Genomic DNA, 19,972 nt, shown 5'->3' with positions numbered 1-19,972 from the left:
CCCCAGTGATCTGGGTTGATAGACTTACATTTCTTACCTGGTCCCTATAGGACATTTCAAGCAACTTAACCAAGGGTAAGCTTGTTCATTCTACCTTTTCAGTACAAAAATGTTTCAAAGAGTCTATTTCTTTTCTAACTTGAAAAATACCTCTACATTTCTGCAAAGAAAGACTTGTTATTATTAATATCTTTATTCATATAAAGATTCCCATTTATCAGATAGCCAAGGTTTTTGAGACAAAGCTCTAACCTCAAATTTGCAAAATGGAACCCTGAGCCAGATTTTGCTCACAGGAGGGTGTGTGCCTGAGTGTGAGTGTATGTGTGTATGACTAAGGTTGTTATTATTACATTATTTGCTAACATTTAAAGCTTTGGGAAATTTCTTAGAAAAATATGGATTTTAGGGGGTTTTTTTGAAATAATTGGAGGATAAGAAAATAACAGATTTAGTTTTCCTATATGACAACCATCTGTCACAGCTAAGCAGCTGTCCTTTTCACAGGGGACATGTAAGCCTCAACATTCTCTACTACCTTGCATCTTGCCAGTCTCACTCACTATGTGTCTTGCTAGTGTCTGTGGGAATTTGACTTTGTGACTTCTGCTCTAGTCCCTGGAAGGAACAAGACAGAACTTAGTTCTCAGAGGACATAGAACTCCAAGGATGTACCATTTCCAGAACTTAAGAATAAGGTGAAGGACTTCTCTGGTGGCGCAGTGGTTGAGAGTCCGCCTGCCGATGCAGGGGACACGGGTCCGTGCCCCGGTTCGGGAAGATCCCACATGCCGCGGAGCGGCTGGGCCCGTGAGCCATGGCCGCTGAGCCTGCGCGCCCGGAGCCTGTGCTCTGCAACGGGAGAGACCACAACAGGGAGAGGCCCGCGTACCGCAAAAAAAAAAAAGAATAAGATGAAATATTAGGCTCAGAAAAATATCCAGAGACCAATGATCAAATCTGGGTTACAAATTATAATACTGCAACATTGTGATTTATAAGAAATATACATTTGGTCATTCAGATGTCCACATACATATTTCTCACATGAATTTTGTCTTCATCCATAGCTCCTGGCTCACTGCTCCCAAAACTCTTGGAATTTCCTGAGTGATAAGAGCAGTGGGAGCATCTTTTGTATAATATTTAGTCTCTGGTCCTCAGTTCCTGAAAATGATTCAGTCATAAAGACAAAGGGTTGTTATTCATAACAAGCCCCTAACCACCACAACTAGGTTTATGTTAATGAGGTGACTTTTGGAAAGCACCTAAGGATGGGGGCTGGTTGTCAGGTGAACCAATCACAGGGGCGTAGAACTTTTCGTCCCACACCTTGAGTTCTGGGGAGGAGAGAAGGCGCTAGAGGTTCATTCAATCACCAATGGCTAATGATCTAATCAGTCATACCTGTGTAATGAAGCCTCCATAAAAACTCAAGAGGAGAGGGTTCTGGGAGTTTCCGCGTTGGTGGAGGTGGTGGGAGAGTGGTGCGCCCAGAGAGGGCAAAGAAGCTCCTCACCCTTTCCCCATACCTTGCCCTGTGCATCTCTTCCATCTGGCTGTTCCTGAGTTATATCCTGTAATAAACCAGTAATCTGGTAAGTAAACGGGTTTCCTGAGTTGTGTGAGCCACTCTAGCAAATTAACGGAACCTCAGGGTTGAGTGAGGTTTGTGGGAACCTCTAATTTACAGCCAGTTGGTCAAAAGTTCAGGTAACAACCTGAACTTGAGACTGGCATCTGAAGTGAGTGTGTGTGCTGGGGACGTGGCAGGGAAGTTGGGGGGTTGGGAGAGAGCAGTCTTGTGGGACTGAGCCCTCAACCTGTGGAATCTCTCCAGGTGGTTTCAGGATTGAATTAAATTTAGGGCTCTCGGCTGGTGTCAGAATTGCTTGTTGGTGTGGGAAACACCCCCGACTCCTACGGTGGAAATTGGGTTCCAGAACCCTATTAAATATAAAAATCGTTAAGTCTGACTTTATGTAGAATTACCATGCCATTACCCTAGAGTAGGCATTATATCCTCCCCTTGATGAGAAATAGGAATTAACTTAACAAGTGGGGCAGTATTGATGGTTAAATTGGCCCAGATGTGCAGAATGGAAGTTTGCAGAAGGGTCTAATTTTGTCTTTCCATTATTGAACACAAAAAAATGTGGGGTATTTTGATAAAAATATATTGTATTTCTAGACTTTGTATATTGAGCTTCATTTTGGCCAAAGAATTATATAAAAATATAAATTGTTCTATGATTCTCTAGTACATATAGTAGACCATATTCTCTGAGCTCCATGAAAGGAGAAAATATTTAAGGATTTACTAACAGAAGAGGAGAAGGCTATTAAAAATATCATTAACTTTACTTAGCTATACACCAGAATTTCACAGAAACTTAACAGTGGTTAAATAGTTTAATTTGGGATGGCAGACAATTAGAGGAAGCAGCTGATAGCTGGGAGACTGTAAATAGTCTGCAATGGGTATACATAGTTATGTGACAAAATGCTTTGAATAAAATATAAGGGCACTTGATTATAAATAAAAAGTGACAAGGGAGAAAGAAACTATGAGTCAAGGAGAGAATCTCCAATGCCACAATCAATCAATTACATTTTTCTCAATAGAAAAGCAGAAACTACAGAAACCTCTATTGTCACGATTGCATCAGTCACTTCATGAATCCCATTTTCAATGAAACTTTTGCAGAAATCCTAGTACATTATAGGAATATTTATTGTAATTACATGGATACACTACCCACTATTCAGGATCAGAGATATTTATACCATGGTATCTTGGTTGATGATCTGTGTGAAGCTCAGACTAGGTGTTGAACAATTGATGATAGGCCAAGCTTATTCTGCAATTAGCAAATCAGTTTGAGAACTAGAAGATTAAAATATGTGTAGAGGATAAAACCAAGCCTGTGCTATTCAAAGCAGAATGAGGACTTAGGTATTTGAGGACTTAAGTTTAAATACTTCACCTATACCCAAATGAGGAAAGCTTGGTAGTTAGCCCCCAAGACACAGGACACGTATACTTCAAGATTTTATACCTCGTGGTATGTCAACCAATATCTATTACATTGTATATATATTCTTAAATTATCTATTTAATCAATTCTTTATAGTTCAAGGTGTGCATTTTTGTCTTTGTTTTTTCATCCTATGGCCATTTTCAAGTACAGAATTAACTTTTTTTTTTTGAGGCATTAAGGAAGAACCTTACTGGGTGAATCTGACTGATATCTAAGGATTCCATTCTGGTGTATAGGCAGAGCAGACCAGGTCAGTGGCATCCCAGAGAAGGAGGTAGACAATAAATAGGACAGAGTTACAGGGCCTGGGTGAGGCAGAGACAGTAGTAGTTCAAAGACTGGATATCTTTACCATGGCTGCAGACCATGAAAATAGGGAGAAAATGTTCCTCAAGTTGTGTTTTAATAGTAGATATTTGAAAAAAGCCAGAACTAAGTTAGATGGTTCAAAACCCAAGTCATCAATCTGGGGGTCTACTGGGAGAGAAGAAGATGAGATACTATATCAACTCTCTATTCCTCATAACAAGCCAACCTTAGATTCTTTGGTTTAACACAGCAACGGTTTACTATCTATCATGAGTTTGGGAAATTCCTTTGCTGATTTTTGCCTCTTGGTTTCTCAGGTGATTTACATTTCACTGGAGAATCTGCTGGGCTAGAATGTCCAAGATGGCAGATGGTGTAGACTGTTGGCTGGGGAGCCTCAGTTCTTCATGGGCTGTTACCCTACAGGAGTCTAGATTGGCTCCTCACACGCCAGTCTCAGGGCAACATCACACAACTTGTACACAGCTTATTCAACTTCAATTCTGTCATATGTTATTCATTATAAAGCAAATCATAAAACTAGCCCAAATTCAGTGGGTAGGGAAATAGACTTCCTCTCTCTCCCTTTTTTTTTTTTTTTTGGCCACACTGTGTGGCTTGTGGGATTTTAGTTCCCTGATCAGGGATCGAACCTGAGCTCTTGGCAGTGAGAGCGTGGAGTCCTAACCACTGGACCGCCAGAGAATTTCCCCAGACTCCCTCTCTTTATGGGAGGAATTGAAAAGAATCTGTGGATGTATCACAGCAACGACATTGAATCAATACTGGGTGTTCAAACCAGGGACCTGAGAGCATTTTATCAGAGTTAGAGAATAGGAAAGTTTGGAGTAATTTTCAAGGCAAAATGTGGTTGCCCACAGGAAGGGTAAATGTTTGAAATGTTATTCCTGTGAATGTTTTGGATATATTTAAATATGTCAGTGGGGTGTACACAGCTACAGAACGAGGCCTAAATAGGGATTTTTCGGTGGTAGCATGATTTCATATATGTAACAGAAATATACATACATAAATAGTTGGAACAATTACTTCTTTATTTCTTTCACTATTACAAGCTTTTAAGTGCTCTGGTTACAAAATAACTCTGAACTCACACTGGACTTTGTGTCCTAAATCTATATGAACCGGGGGTGTTTCCTACCAAATAATATTACATACTTTTCATTGAAAAGCAAACTCAGAACGATTGTTCTCTCAGGAGCAGAAGACACTTATGCATGGATCTCAGAACTCTAGGGAAATTTTTTCTTACATCTCAGAGTCAGTTTTATCTTGGATTATATCTAGTTATATCTTGATTTTTGTTTTCTAATTGCTGATCAAGAGGGCAGAAAGCAGAGGATCCAGTATTGTTCTGGTGGTGCTTTCAAGAAGAGAATCATAGTTCTAAGCCTTTCTTTTTTTGTGGCCTCTCCCGTTGCGGAGCACAGGCTCTGGACGCACAGGCTCAGCGGCCATGGCTCATGGGCCCAGCCGCTCCGCGGCATGTGGGATCCTCCCGGACCGGGGCACGATCCTGCGTCCCCTGCATCGGCAGGAAGACTCTCAACCACTGTGCCACCAGGGAAGCCCAGCCCTTCTTCTTTTAAGTGAGTCTTAAACACGGATTTATATAACCATATGAATTAAGGATTGGCTGGTTTGGTTTGGTATTTTGTATTGTCCACAACTGATTAGGTTTATCTTTATGTTATCATTAGATTACAATACAATGATCATGCATCACGCATAACTCAGAACCCTGAATACATTTAATGAATGGAAGTGATTATCTGAATTCACTCTTCAAATGTCTAGTGTATTCATAAGATAATTTAGATATTTTACCCAATGAGATCTTGACTTATTTTAATCTTCATTTGACTTCTTAATTATGGCAGATAATAGATCTAAATTACCTTCTTTAAATTAGATCAGAAAGATAAGATTAAATTGCACTTCTGACCAAAGTATCATTTTTCACTTACTGAAGAACAGCGTGAACAATGCCTACGCTTCCACTCATGTTAAATCCTAAGGTTTCCTCCACTGTGCAAAAGTGAAATTTATTTCTCTTTTGTATTTTTTTGTAAAGCAAGTACACACCACTTCCTATATTTAATATGTACTTGCATCAGATTTAGGTTTAGTTGCATATTACACTGCTTCTAAATAATTGTGGGCTAGATAGTTAATTTTTGTCTAGTGTTTAAAATTCCCTAAGGTAGGCAGAACAGGGCTGATCTGGCTGCTCCAAAGCTACTCGGGTATCGTGTTCCTTTTAGATCATCCCTCTCTCACTCCTAATGTGTGCCCATGGAATCCAAGGTAGCTAGTGGAACTTCAGTTGTCATATGTATGTTCTAGAAAACAGGATAAGGGAAGAAGAGATAAGGGATGACTCCCCTCTCTTCAAGTATATAATACTTAATTTTCATTTTACTGACTCAATCTCAGTCACATAGCTGCATCTGCAAAGGAAGTTGGGAAATGTAGTCTTTTAGCTGAGTGCATGGCAGTCCATCAAAACTTGGGATTCTGTTAGTAAAAAAGAGGCGAGGAATGGATATTGAGAGGCAATTATCAGTCTTTGCCACAGTACATTGTAAGAATTAATTGAACTGAAAAGAAATGATTATGTAGAGATTTTTGATGTGTGCTTTGAGACTCACTACTTGGCAAGGTGTTTGAAATCACCTAATGCCTCATTATTTGGTACTTTGTGTCATTTAAAATGAAACCTGAATTTCAATTACCAGAAGATGCTGTAAGCTCTTAAAGTATGAATTTATTTATCTTCAATTTCTGCGCTGACTGCAACAGCTGCATCTTACCAGTGAACCCCATCTGATAGAAACACGTGTCTGATTTCTATTTTAGTCCTGGCATAGTAACTGTGAAAGACTTTGGTTGGCACTTAGTTATATTGCTAATATGTCACCTACTATTATTGCTACTGAATCAGCTTTTCTGTCACATCTCTTATCATGTAGCATATCTGTAATCCCCATAAGTAAGCTAGAATTATATCCTTTTCCAAAAATTTACACCTTAATTCTATGCCTAAGTATATACACCCCTACTGACTTGTGCATTTCACATTTTGTTTTCTATTTTCACTTAAATTCTAACACCATTATTTAAAAATTGTCAGACAATCAAGGCTGAAAAGAAGGAAATCCAGTAGAAAATTATACAGTTGGCAGTACTGTGTAAAAAATGGTAAAATTGTATATATTTATTACTTTAAAAAAATGAGATTTTTATTTTTGTTTGCTTTCTTTTGGTTCCTTAGAACATTAAATCCTACAATTTTTACCTGACTCAAAAATTTGTTCTTTGCTGCCATTAGTTAAAGCATTGTCAATATCCAGAAATCAGAATTTGGGGAGGTTTAAACATTTCCGTACCAAAATGTTTTTCACAGGTCCTTGTGTTTGTTTATTACAGAACTTCCTAAGGCTATTTAATAATTATGATCATTTCATTTTTTATGTTTTTGAGTCATATTTCAGGTAGACAATCCCGATGGGCCAAATCCAACTTTCCTAGTTGATTCTTATTTAATTTCCATTTTCCATCCACCATATTGACCTGGGACTGTATTCTCCTCCTACAGTATCCATTTTTTTATTAATGTAAACTTTTAGTAAAGCATAAAATACATACAGAAAAGTAAAGTAAAGTATCCTAAACGTATATCATGAATTTGTGCAAAGTGAACATACCTATTTGTAACCAGCCCCAAGATTAAGAATTAGAACTTTACTAGACCCCAGATTTGACTTGTATCTTTTTCTAGTCACTATTCTCCCTCTTGACTTATAGCACTGAATATTTGGAGTTACCTATTTTTGATCTTTATATAAATGTAATTATGCAGAACATAAGAGTTTTGTGCCTGCCTTCTCTCATTTAGAAATTCATAGATTTTTTAAGATTCTCATTTTTAGATTCATAGATTTGTGTGTGTGTGTGTGTGGTGTAGTTCATTCATTTTCACTGCTGATTAACTTTCAGTTGTCTTTGCCTTATGAACAATCTTCTTATGATGTGCTTGGTATAGTTTCTTTGTAATTATTCTGCGTGGGAGTCATAGCACTTCTCAAATCAATGGGTCAATGTCTTTTGTAAGTTTTGGAACATTTGCAGCCAGTATCTCTTCAAATATTCTTTACCTCCCATTCTCTCTCTCTCTCTCTCTCTCTCTCTCTTCCCTTCTTCTAGGAGTCCAGTTACATACATATTAGACTGTTTTCACTTGTCCCACATTTTTTATGCTTTTCATTGTCTTTAATGTATCTTTCCTTCCCCCTGCCTTTGTTCATCATTTCGATATAGTCTGCTGACCTGGACGTATTCTATTCTGTTGAACAGTTTTCTGCTATGTCTAACATGCTGTTGATACCATTTAATAGGTCCCTAATTTCAGATATTTTATTTTTCAGTTCTAGAATTTCCATTTGATTCTCTTTAAAGGTTTAATTCAGTGTTAAAATTTTCCCTCTTTTATCTTCATTTCCCTCATTCTCATGAATATATTTATCATAATTATTTTAGAACCTGTCCCTTAACTCTAACAATTAGATGATCTATGGACCTGAGTGGGTTTTTTTCTCCTTGTTGGTTTTCACGCACAGAGTTTTGTCTTTAGTGTGCCAAATAATTTTTGATTAAATGTCAAATATTATATATAAAAGCTGTGGGGGCTGCAGCTGATGTTATCTTTCTTTAGAGCGGGTTCACTCTTTTCTTTGGTAGACAAAAGTAGTGAAAGCTGATCACCTGAGCGAATCAAGGACGTGTCGCTTTGATGCTGCATTGTAGCTCTGATATGGCTTGGCCTATCACTGGTTCATCCTGAGTTTCCAGTTGAGTGGATAGAGAAGACTTTGTGGCCCCATTCTCTTGGCAGATCTCATATTCTTTTATTCTGTGAGGTTGATAAAATCCTCAAACTACTTTTCAGAGATTTTATGCTTTAGCTTTTAGCCTCCTACTCCGTGCAGCCCCAGAATCTGGTCATTCTTTTGAGGTAAAACGCAGCCATATACTTAAGCCTCCCTTCCAAATCTTTATCAGAAGCTCTTTTGGTTTTTCTGTTTCCTAGAAGTAACTCTCTATTAGTCCAAAACCCTAATTCTCAGTCTCCTGTTGAAGCCTAGAATGGGCAAAGGCTCCGTGGTAAAAGCAGCTGCAAAAGTCAGCTCACTCACTCAAGATTCTCTCCTCCCTGAAGTTTTAGACCCTCCAGTTCTTGGTGCCTCAGCAGCTCTCCAGTGTCTTCAAACAAATGATTTGTGTGTTTTATCACTTTCTCCTAATTGTTCTCCGTGAGAACTTTGGACTGCTAGAAGCCACTGAATTCCACCTGATAGGATCTGGTTTTTACTAACTGATTTATTCACTTTACTTTAAATACTGTATTATTCAGATAACTTGGAAATTTACCTCTCTACTTTTGTAGTTTGTTATTGATAAGCTTTAACTATCAAAGGTCTTAATGTGTCCTTATAGTATATATAGAGATGTATATCACTTTGTGAAATAAAACATATTAGAAAAAGATTGTCATAAAATATGTAATCCTAATAAAATGCATTTAAAATTCTTAAACTTTATTAAATCAATATATTCTATGAAATCTTTAAAATTAACATTTCAATGTATAAAATATATATGTATTAAGAAAAAATTTTCAAAATCTTAGAAAAGTTTATCTGGCAGAATTGGGAGAGAGGGGAATAGGGAATATGTTGTGTGCTTTTTTCTCCTAATTTCTAATGTTATTTTATTTTTTAAATTTTTATCTGATTTACATTATATACTTGAATAATAAAATAGATTTTTTAGAACTTATGATAGATCTTACATTTTCTAATTTCTATCTATAGCTTTATTTCTTTGAGAAATCTCATGTATGCCTAATTCAACCACCAGTTATATAGGGATGGTTTCCAGCCCAGACAACACTGTTGGGCTCAAGACCTGTTCGTAGAAAAGTCACGAAGTTATTGTGACTTAAATGTCATATGGGTACTTCAGACTCAGCTTGCTGAAAGGATTTCTACCCCATGACCCTCACTGCATCTGACATGCAGTAAGCACATACTATGTATTAACTGATTAAATGACATCCCCTCCTCTGCTCCAATTCAGAACCTTCTCTTTGCCAGCTGGTGGAGAATTCCTCAGGTTAGGTTTCCTATACTCTCATAATATCCTGTGCATAACTCTATCATAGCACTTATTATAGTATATTATACTATGGTAGACATTTGTCTGTCTCTTGTCTCTGAACATGAATTCCTTGAAACTACTATTACAGAGACAGTGTTTAACAAATATTTGAAGAAATGAAACTCTTGGAATATTTAACTGAAATTTTTAGGTTTAAAATTAAGATTTGCAAACCAAAGTATACAGATTTTGAGACATTTAATGAGAGCTTTCAAAAGGACATTAAACATACATATGTTTTGAATTCCTGCTAATTTTTTAACCAAAGTTCTTCAACAGATATTCATGGATAAGTGCCAGGCAGGGTCTTAAAAAAAGTGGTGATACATCAGTCAGCAAAACAGAAAATGACTGGTGCCTTCTGAAACCTGTAGTCTAGTGATAAGAGAAAACAGAAATTAAAAATAAATATAATAAATTTGTAAATTATATAATGAATTATAAGTAGAAAAGTGCTATAGATGTAAAGAAAAATTAGAGCAGGTTGAGGAGGATCAAGAGTTTTGGGGGAAGAAGTTCAGTTTGCAGTATTAAATGTGTTTCTTAGGCCACATTATAAGATTTGAGCAAAGACTTGGAAGAAAAGTGTTTGTTTAATGAATATCTGCAGGAAGAATGGTCTGGATAAAGAAAATAACTAGAGCAATGGCCCCAAGCAGTTCCGTGGAGCTGGAGTGGCGTCAGCAAGAAAGAGGGAGAGTAATGTAAAATGGGATGAGAGGAAGCAAGCCCCAGTTCATGTTGGTAATTTTAGGCTGTTGTAAGGATCTTGGCTTTTACTCTAACTGAAATGGAGAGTCATTGCTGAGTTTTAACAGTGATAGGACATGATCACAACTACATTTTATAGAATTGCTCTGTTTTGCTGCACTATGAGTAAATTGTAGGGGAGAAGGGTATATGCTGGGAGATCTGCCATGATGATGAGAGAAAAAGGTGGTTTTGACTAGGATGGTAGCAGAGAGGTGAGAGGTGAGAGGTGGTTAGATCCTAGGTATTTGAAGGTGGAGCTGATGAGATTTGCAGATGGATTAAACATGGTTTTTGGCCTAAAGGATAGTGTTGTCATCAACTAGGGTCTAAAGGCTGTAGCTAGAACAGATTTGGGGAGAGAAGATCAGATTTGGACATATATTGGATTTGTGTATTAGACATGTACATGGCTTATGTCAGGTCATCAATTCAGGAGAGATATTTAACTTAGAAATATACATTTGCAAGTGTAAGCATATAGACACTATTTAAAGCCATGGAACAATGTGAGATCACCAAGGAATGGGGCCTAGATTGAAAAGAGGAGATCAAAGATTGAGTTCTGGGAATCATTCAAATTAAGAGGCTTAGGAGAAGAGGAAGAACCAGGAAAGGAGACAGAAGGAGGCATGAGGAGTAAAATAATGAGACTGTGGCCTGGAAATCAGGCGAAGGAAATGTCTCAAGGAAGAAAGAGTAATCAACTCTGGATTGCTGATAAGCCAAGTAGGACAGGGACTTGGAATTGACCAGTGGGTGTACTATTATGGAGCTGTGATCAAAGAGAGGAATTTGGCAGTGGTGGTAGTGGTGGTCCAGACTAGGGTGACATTAATAAAGTATAGGAAGGGAGGAATTAGACATAGAAAAGTCTGCTGAGGAGTTTTGCTGAAAAGGGAACAAAAAGATGAAAAAAAAGTCTTAAGATGTGAGAAATAATATTATCATAATCAGCATATTATTTCCCATATGCCAATGGAAGGTCTAGCAAAGAGTGTTATAGGATTAACTGAGGGGCAGAATTTCTGGTGCTATGCCTTTGAGTAGGGATGAAAGATGGGAACTTGTATGAAATTCAGACTTTCACTGAGAAAAGAGCTTGGGAATTGAATGAATGACATCAGGCAGGAAGGCAGAGCATGCAAGTATATGTACTGGGGAATGTGAAGGGTAGATTCTTTGGAGTTTCTTCTCTGCTTCAGTTTTTTTTTCAGTGAAGGAAAAAAAATGTCGTCAGCTGAGTCAAGACAGGGAAGAGGATGCGGAGGTCTGAAGAGTGAGAAGATGTGAAATACTTGTCTAGGAGAATAGACATGTGAATGGACTAGAGACATATTTAATGATTATATGACATCATTAAGGCTGTAGGCTATGAACAGCAATATAAAGTGAGACCAGTCAGCATGATGGGGTGTTTTTCTCTAGTCAGATTCAGCTGTACGTATGTGGGAGCAGAGGAGGAAGAAATCTAGTTTTAACCAGAATCAAGAGAGCGGCAAAGGAATTAAAGGTATATGCAAGAAAATAATTATAATGCCTGACCATGGAGGCTTTTTCTTTTAAATTTCAAGTTAAAAAAAATCAAACAGACTTCTTATTTTTGTAAACCAAGATAATATTCTCTGGAAATGGAATGATGAAAATAATGTGTTCATTCATGATAATGTACCAAATAAAAATCTAACTTGAAAATTTAAGTTCAAATGTATTTATGAAGTTTCTTCATCTCTTTTTTAGAACTTCAATGAGATATCACCATTGACATTTCAGCATTTGATTATTCTGCGTGTATTCTCTGAATGGAAGAATTATTGACTACCAAGGTAAGTAAAGTAATGAAATTTAAAAACAAAGTCTCTGACTGTCCAGTCATTTAAAGTATCTCTTCTGGATAAGATAATATTTAAGGAAACTACTGGAATAGGAGAGAATAAAAAATAACACATTGAAGAGCACTGAATTCACTTCTAAATCTCATTTTCAGAATGGTTATTAACTATATACATATATATCTGTTATTTATCTTATGATTGAAATTACACTGAAAATCTAGAAAAAAATGAAAACTGCATATCTGATGAAGTACTACATCACTCAGATAAGTACAAAATAGTTTTCAGTGATCCTGGTCCTAGGAGAGGTAACACAAATGAATGTGTATATTCCTTTTGCAAATATACATTTTGTTGTCCATGAGGTATGGCCCATTATTTGAAGGAAAACATTTAATTTTTCTTTACTTTATTACGTGTTACCTAATTGCTCCTTTCCCGTATGATTGGTTAGAAATTCTTTTCTATTTAAAGTAGCATACTTTGGGCACTAAACGAAGTCGATTTCAAAATAATTCTGTTGAATTGTCTCTTAATCTGACATATATGAACATATTCATATTGTTGAAAAATGTTGCACTTGTGGGTGTGTACTTACACACAAACTTGTGGGTAGAGGTCTCTACCTTTTATAAGCTTCTCAAAGGGATATTTGATCCCCAATAAGAGTAGTGATAACTGATACATGATACACGATAAAGGGGACACATTTATTCCTATGCTCTAAAGAGGAGTAATTCTAGCTCATCCTTATATCCATTACACAGAGTAAAAATTTGTAGTAGTAGTTCTCTTTTGCATGTAATGAAACTGGGTTACAAAAGGGACAGGTAGATGTACCCAAATCACCCAAAAGGCAACAGTGTCAAACACAAAAGCCACATCTAAAAAATTCCCTTTCCAATGGACTAACCAGGAGCATGCAGTTTTTCAGCTGTGAGCAATTGGCTACTGATAACCTTGTTCATTAACAAATCAAGCAGCTGTTCAGATCTGCAGAAAAGCCCCCATGTTGTCCTTAAATACTCCAGTACAAAGTCAGTGTAAACCAATTAAGTTACACGATGGGAAAAGCATCAGATGTGTAACTGATGATTCACTTAACCTCATCCCACTCTTCTTTTAGCTTTCAATAATCATCAACCTCCAGCAAATGATAAGCTTTTACATCAAACATGAATAAATATTCCAGGGTGAATTCTACTGTTTAAAGAGAAACACACATTTTAGGAACTTTTAATTTTTTTTCTGTGTGGCTACCTAAACTTTAATCATTTTTTTTACTCTTAAAAAATACTTTAAAATAGTAACTGGAAGTAATATATGGCCCAAAAGATTTTACTATTATGTTAGGAAATGCTGTTTGCACTTAAAAAAATTGTCCCATTATCAACGGAAAAAATGGTGAAGATATCACTTTTCAGATTATAATATTGTAATGAACCAAACTATCAAGATGTACTTAGTTCATGTAAGATTTGTAAAAAGAAATCTAAATTAGGATTTAAGGGAGTGTGGCAAATTTAACACATAAAATTATACATATTATTTACATTTTTCACATAAATGGAATAAAGCATATGGTCTACTGTTAGTTAACAGTTACTAACCTTTTTTAGTTAACAGTTACTAACCTTTGTAACTGTTAGTATTTTAGAAATAATTCAGTTCAAAACTCATTATGCAAGAGTTGAAATGATTTTACCCATATCTTTATAATTGCTTACTTATTTGGTAGTATCAAAATTGTGGCCAGTATTAATCTTAAAATCACAGAAATTTTGGAACTTCAAAGGACTCGCAAGGTCCTTGGATCCAACTTCTTTATTTTACTTCCTCAATAAAAACTCATTAGGAAAATAATCCTATTTTTCACATTCATTTCTCAAAGAAACACAGATTTCTATGCTCTGTCACCCAGCCCCACTCTCTCAATGAAAGGAATGACCTTGAATTGAACTGTAGGAAGTAAATGGAATAAAAGTTTACTGAAAAAGTTTAGTAAGGATACAGAAGATTGATGCATATATTTGTGTTGGACACCCTTCCTTGTGCTGCATATTCAAAGTGATAGGATCATGTTATTTATTATATTTTTCAGATCATTTGCAATGTTAATTTATATGAGTTTGATATCGCTTTTGTCTCTTAGTTGTGTGTTATTCTGAGAAATCCCTGGGGAAGCAAAGGATTTATATGCTTTGTGTACATGTTCTGCAGACTAAGCACTCTGGCATAATTATTTTTGGCACTCACTAACTGATTAAAACATCCAATTTAACTCATGATCAGTAAGATTAAACCTTTTTAATATACCTCAAAAGTAAATTATCATTTACTACTCAAACATCCCTTTCTGCACATGTCCCCAATAAAGCCATTATTTTTCCGTTAATGTACCTTTTAATGAGGATTCCCTTTTATTTCTTCCTTTGGGCAAAACTGCCTTACCCTTTACAGAGAGGTAGGAACAAAGATGAGATGGAGGCTGACTAGATAAGTACATGGGTTTCTAATGTCATACCAATTACAAGTCTTTATTTTTGTTGTATTCCATAAGGAATTTTCTGTTCAAGAAAACATGTCCCTGATTTGAGTTTATTTGATGTATAGACAAATGGGAACAGTTAGAAGAAAATAATATTTGAAAAAAATCCTTTACCTGACTCGGGGAAAAAAACTGTCATCTTTTATTTAATTTTAAAGTAGTTATTTTTAAAAACTTAAGTGTTACATTTCAGTCTTGCAGTGAAACCCACTTAACAGAATACCCAAAACACTTTTCAATATTAGAATGATTTGAAGGGAAAAAATGTTCCCAAGAATTAAAAAAGCATAATATAATCCTAAATTAGAATAATTGTAATTGGCAAGTCCTCTAACCTGCTGAGGACCCTTGCAGTGGTTTATCACTGTATTGAGAGAGGAGGAAAATAAAATGTAATAGATAACATGCATTGGTTAAGCTAGGGCCTCGTGGAGCTTTGAAACAGTCACAGGTGTAAGCACCTCACTCACATGCTGAGGGAGGTACGGGGGAACTCAGATTAGTAGAATCCTCCTGTGTGAATGCTAGAGCATTACTGTGTACAAATGTCTTGATTACTGCCTTTTATGCATAGGATTAACATCAAATGAAACAAGAATAATGGAGTAAGGCTTTAGATAGAAAATAGGTCAAGTCAATGCAATAAATATCCTGTCAGAATTTTGATCCAGATTTACAAATACTTCACCAGATTGCTAATAAGCCTGTAGCCCCACATGTAAATATTTGAACAGTATGAAAAAGGCTTCTGAGTTAAACAAGACTACCATGCCCCAAATAGGTTGAACTACTGAAGTGTTGTCATAAGCCAGGCAGAAGGGACACTTTTCTGGAATATGTGGTAGACAGACCCAAAACACTGCCAAAACTTTTCCCCTAAATTGTCAGGAAATCAAAATCTCAAAATGGTCTAAATCTAGCCATTGGTTACACAAATTCTAAGAGCTTGAAGAAGCAAGCTTACAAAAACTTTGCATAGATATCCGATTCTTGGATCTATAATAAGTGTTGGAGTCTTCTGGAAATACCAAGGAAAAAATTGGTCACTCCTAAAAATATCTTTAAAATGACCATGTCCATAGGGTGGTCTCCACTCCAAGATATATTGTAGACATGGGAATATCTTAAGGATCCACTAATAAATGTGATTTTTTTTTTATTAGGTGTGTTTGTGCCAGCACTCTAGACCTTAGGGGCCACACATTAGCATAAGTTCAGTGAGCATACATTTTCTCCATCTCCCCATTCCACATAAAATTAGAGAATAATTTACTGTTGAGGTATAAGATATGAATCCCTTTGTTAGTGTATTAGTTTCAACAGTTATTAAAACTTGTGTAAGACCTATCACATTTCCATTGTACCGTTGAATGTAATATATGGTCTTTCTTCATTTTTTTTTCCTTTAACTTTTTGGCCAAATAAGAGACTAAAGGCTTCAAGTAAAACATTTTTTTAAAAAGTGAAAACGATAGTAATAAATGTTCTATTTTCTTTCTTCTGGTTCTACCAGCTATTCTACCAAATATCTAATATATTTACTTGATGCTAATTGATGAAATAATAATGGGCATCCTTTCCAAACAAGAAGTGAGTTCAATTACTGATTATACCATCTGTAAAAAGGGAGTATTCTATCACTTTCCAAGAGTGTGATTTATTTTTAACTAAGAATGAAAACTTAACTTTGAAAATGGGAGGGGTAAGTTTGTTGTGCTTAAACTTTCATAAATTGGCAACTTTTGGCACAGGTGCCAAAGATAGAACAAGAATAAATGTCTCAAGCCTTGGTTATTAGAGTTTGATCATAAGCGTTGTGGTGTAGAATTCATGGATTATTCATGTGTAATTACAGATAGCTATTGTGCTCCTTTAAATCATCCCTATGGCCCATTATGGTCCATAACAACTGAAATACCAATTGTCATAGTAAGGTTTGGGCTCTGTCACAGAGTGTGGACTATAATCAATAATGATGAATGGTAAAATTTTACATCAAGCAGTCTAAAGTCTGGTTGGCTCCCTCCATAAATCTGTACAAACACCAAGCAGAGCAGCTGCAGGGTCTGGAAATTTAAAAGCCAACACTCGCCTTACCCCCTACACGCATTTACCTCTGTAAAAGTTAAAAAAAAAATAGGGAGGAAAGAAAAAAGGAAATGCTCAATATATCAATTCTAATAATCCACACGCTGTTTGAAGAATTTCCCTCTATTTAAATGGGAGTGAACCCTAGGTTGTTTTCAAGGTCAATTTCAGGTGAAAAGGGGGTCATCTAGAGGTCACTCAGGCTCCCATGCAGGTCAATAACGCCTCTTCACTTCCACAGCAGACAAGCCGCTCACACCCAATCAATCCACCAACGCTGCTGCTGCACCCAGCGTAATGAACAGTGAATAAATGTAGCCTATCATCACAAAACATGCTTTTTAAGTACCTTTCCTTTTCATGTAAAACCTCTCGCTGTCAAATTCTACATTCACTCATCCAGCAGTGAGTAGCAAAAGTGAGAAATCAGACTCTCATTGGGGTTGGTAAAAGGTCACAGCTGACAGACAAGGAGGTTAAACTGCCGAGTTAAAATACTGTTCATTACCCACTGCAGCTTTTTGCTAACTACACTTCTTTGTGTTAGAGTCAAGCAGTACATCAATATGCCCCTCCTCCTAATTTATTAGCAATTGTTGAATTGTATGGGGTGGGCGCTAAAAGGGAAATTGATGTCTTATAGGTGCATATATATGTATAAATTCTTTTGCTTTTGCAAACTTCGAATTCCTTATCTATTTTCATACTCAATACCCTATCCAGCATTGTGTCTACTTGAGATGCACCCTAGTTTTTAGGGAAACATGATTCCTAAGATCAGAAGAGACTGAGTAATCTGAATTCTAAAGGCACAGGATCGGTTGTTCGGAGACTTTTATAATTCACATTTTTTTTCTAAAAAGAATTGTATTTAAGGCATTTTGATTTTTTCAGTCAAAATTTTGATATGGGAAACTATAATTTATACCAAAACAAGCAAAAAAATGCATGTTAAATATACATAATGTTTCAAATTGCAATTTATTAAAAATTGCAAGATAGTCTTTTGCTGACAAGGTTAGCACCTATCAAACACATAATGGAGTTCAGAATATAATCTGTTATTTTTTCAGGGAAGTGTGTAATACCTGCATTTTTTTCATTAATTCTGATATAGTCGAAGGAGCCTTTAACAACAGTGAGTAATCGCAGGAGTGTAAGTGGAAATAGTACTTTTTCTGAATTCAGTTGACTAAATGAAATGGTTTGGTGTGAAATCTGATGGATTAGAATAATTTTCCAAAAATGAAATTTCATTCTTTGATTAATTAGTACGTAGGTGGAATTCCCTTTATTGAAATGCAGAGGCTTCGTATTTAAAGATCCCAGTATGAAAACAAGTCAGAGAGTATTCCAATACAAAATCACAAATCATGAATAAAATAAAGGTTTACTTACATGCTCTCTACAACAATAATTTGACTCAACAAAATTACCATTATCTATTTACATCTTTAAAAAATGCATTCTGAGATTTATTCTGGAAAAAAATATATCTTTTTTTTACCCCCTCCTGTATGCCTTCTCTCTCAGTGGGACTGAAAATAAAATGTTATGACTTAAATCACAAGAGGCTAACATCATTTTTAGCAAAAAGGGCTGCATAATTTCAAGACTATGAGTGAGTCGCTGACTTTAACTAAAATGTTTCAGTTCTCTGCGTATATAGGTACATAAATAATTCAGAATTAATCCCTGCAGAGGGGACAATGGGAATCGTAAATTATCCATGTGCCGTCCTCAACATTAGAGGCAATGAACCTATAGTAACAAACTATGAGTGTTACTCATTACATACATTTCACAGACACCTTAACCTTTTGAATATTAATTTCCCTCTGCAGCTTGTAGCTAGGCAGTATCATTTTTTTCATTTTCCTTCCCATTCCTCTTGCCTTCATTTCCTTCTCTCCTTTTCTCTTTTACAAAATCTCCCAAATCGTATGTAAGCCGCAGCTATTGAGTGGATGCATTGCAATACATTGATTTGTTACAGAAAGGCTGTTTCTTTTTTTTTTAAGCAGCATGTTTTTCTGTAAAAAATCCCTTAATATTATATGTAGCCCCTCTGTAGAATGTAAGGTGAGGTGTCACAGTCAGACTGTCCTTATGAAGATAAACGGGGTTGCAAATCTGGGCCAATCTGACTTCACTGGGGTTGACGGTGTCCCTTGAATTTCACAAAAATATATAATAATTTTTTTAAACTAGGAAGATATTGCAGAATTGTCATAATTTTCATCCAAAGATGAAAATAAAGTTTTTAAAAAAGAAGTACAGTAGCTCCTAATTATAAAATTTATTAGGTCTTTAACTGTTAAATTAGGGAGCTTATTTTTTTAAAAAGACTTAATGAGCTATAACAGTGTGTATTCTCATTTTTGTCTCTAAATTACCCTCTCAGTTAAAAATACTCTGATAAGCTTTATAACTCTTATTTTGAAAGATATACAGAGAACAGAAAGATTTCTTTCTAGTCTAATTCATTATGCCCCATTCCTGTCTATTAGATAAGATCAATTGAAATGCTGATCATGAAAAATTTTTTTCATAAGTAGAATTTATACAATAAATATAAATACATAATTGTGTGTGAGGATGTACCTAAATATCAACACACATGCTTATGTGTATTATACACACATATATATATATATATTTATATATAAAATTATGTGAACAGAATTAGAAATCCCAGCAATAAGCTGAACTACATATACTATGAAGGGGGCCCACAGACATGGCTGGAGTGAAATGCAACAAAATTGTTTCCACACCAGGCTTTTCCAATATTTCATCATGCCCTTCCCCAGCATGGTTGCATGTCTTGTTCCCTCATCTCTTTCAGGTCTTCAATTACCTTTCTATACCTTCTACCAGTGCCCAATTTAAGATTACAAACCTACCAATATCAAAATCTTATTTTCTTTCCTTACTTTATCCATCTCTGACGCTCTTTTAACTCTAATATAATATATAGTGTGCTTATTTATATACTTATTGTCCTGGCTGGAAGTTCTTTGAGGGCAGGGAGTTTCATTAATTTTGTTCACTGCTATATCCTGAATGCCTGAGAGATAGTAGGAGCTCAATAAATATGTTGAAGAAATGAAACACAGTAGTACATTTGAGGTGTCAAGAACTATTTGAGACTCACTATA

The sequence above is a fragment of the Globicephala melas genome, chromosome 3, assembly GCF_963455315.2.
Source record: "Globicephala melas chromosome 3, mGloMel1.2, whole genome shotgun sequence".
Classification (NCBI taxonomy): domain Eukaryota; kingdom Metazoa; phylum Chordata; class Mammalia; order Artiodactyla; family Delphinidae; genus Globicephala; species Globicephala melas.
Note: the sequence above shows the minus strand (reverse complement) of the source record.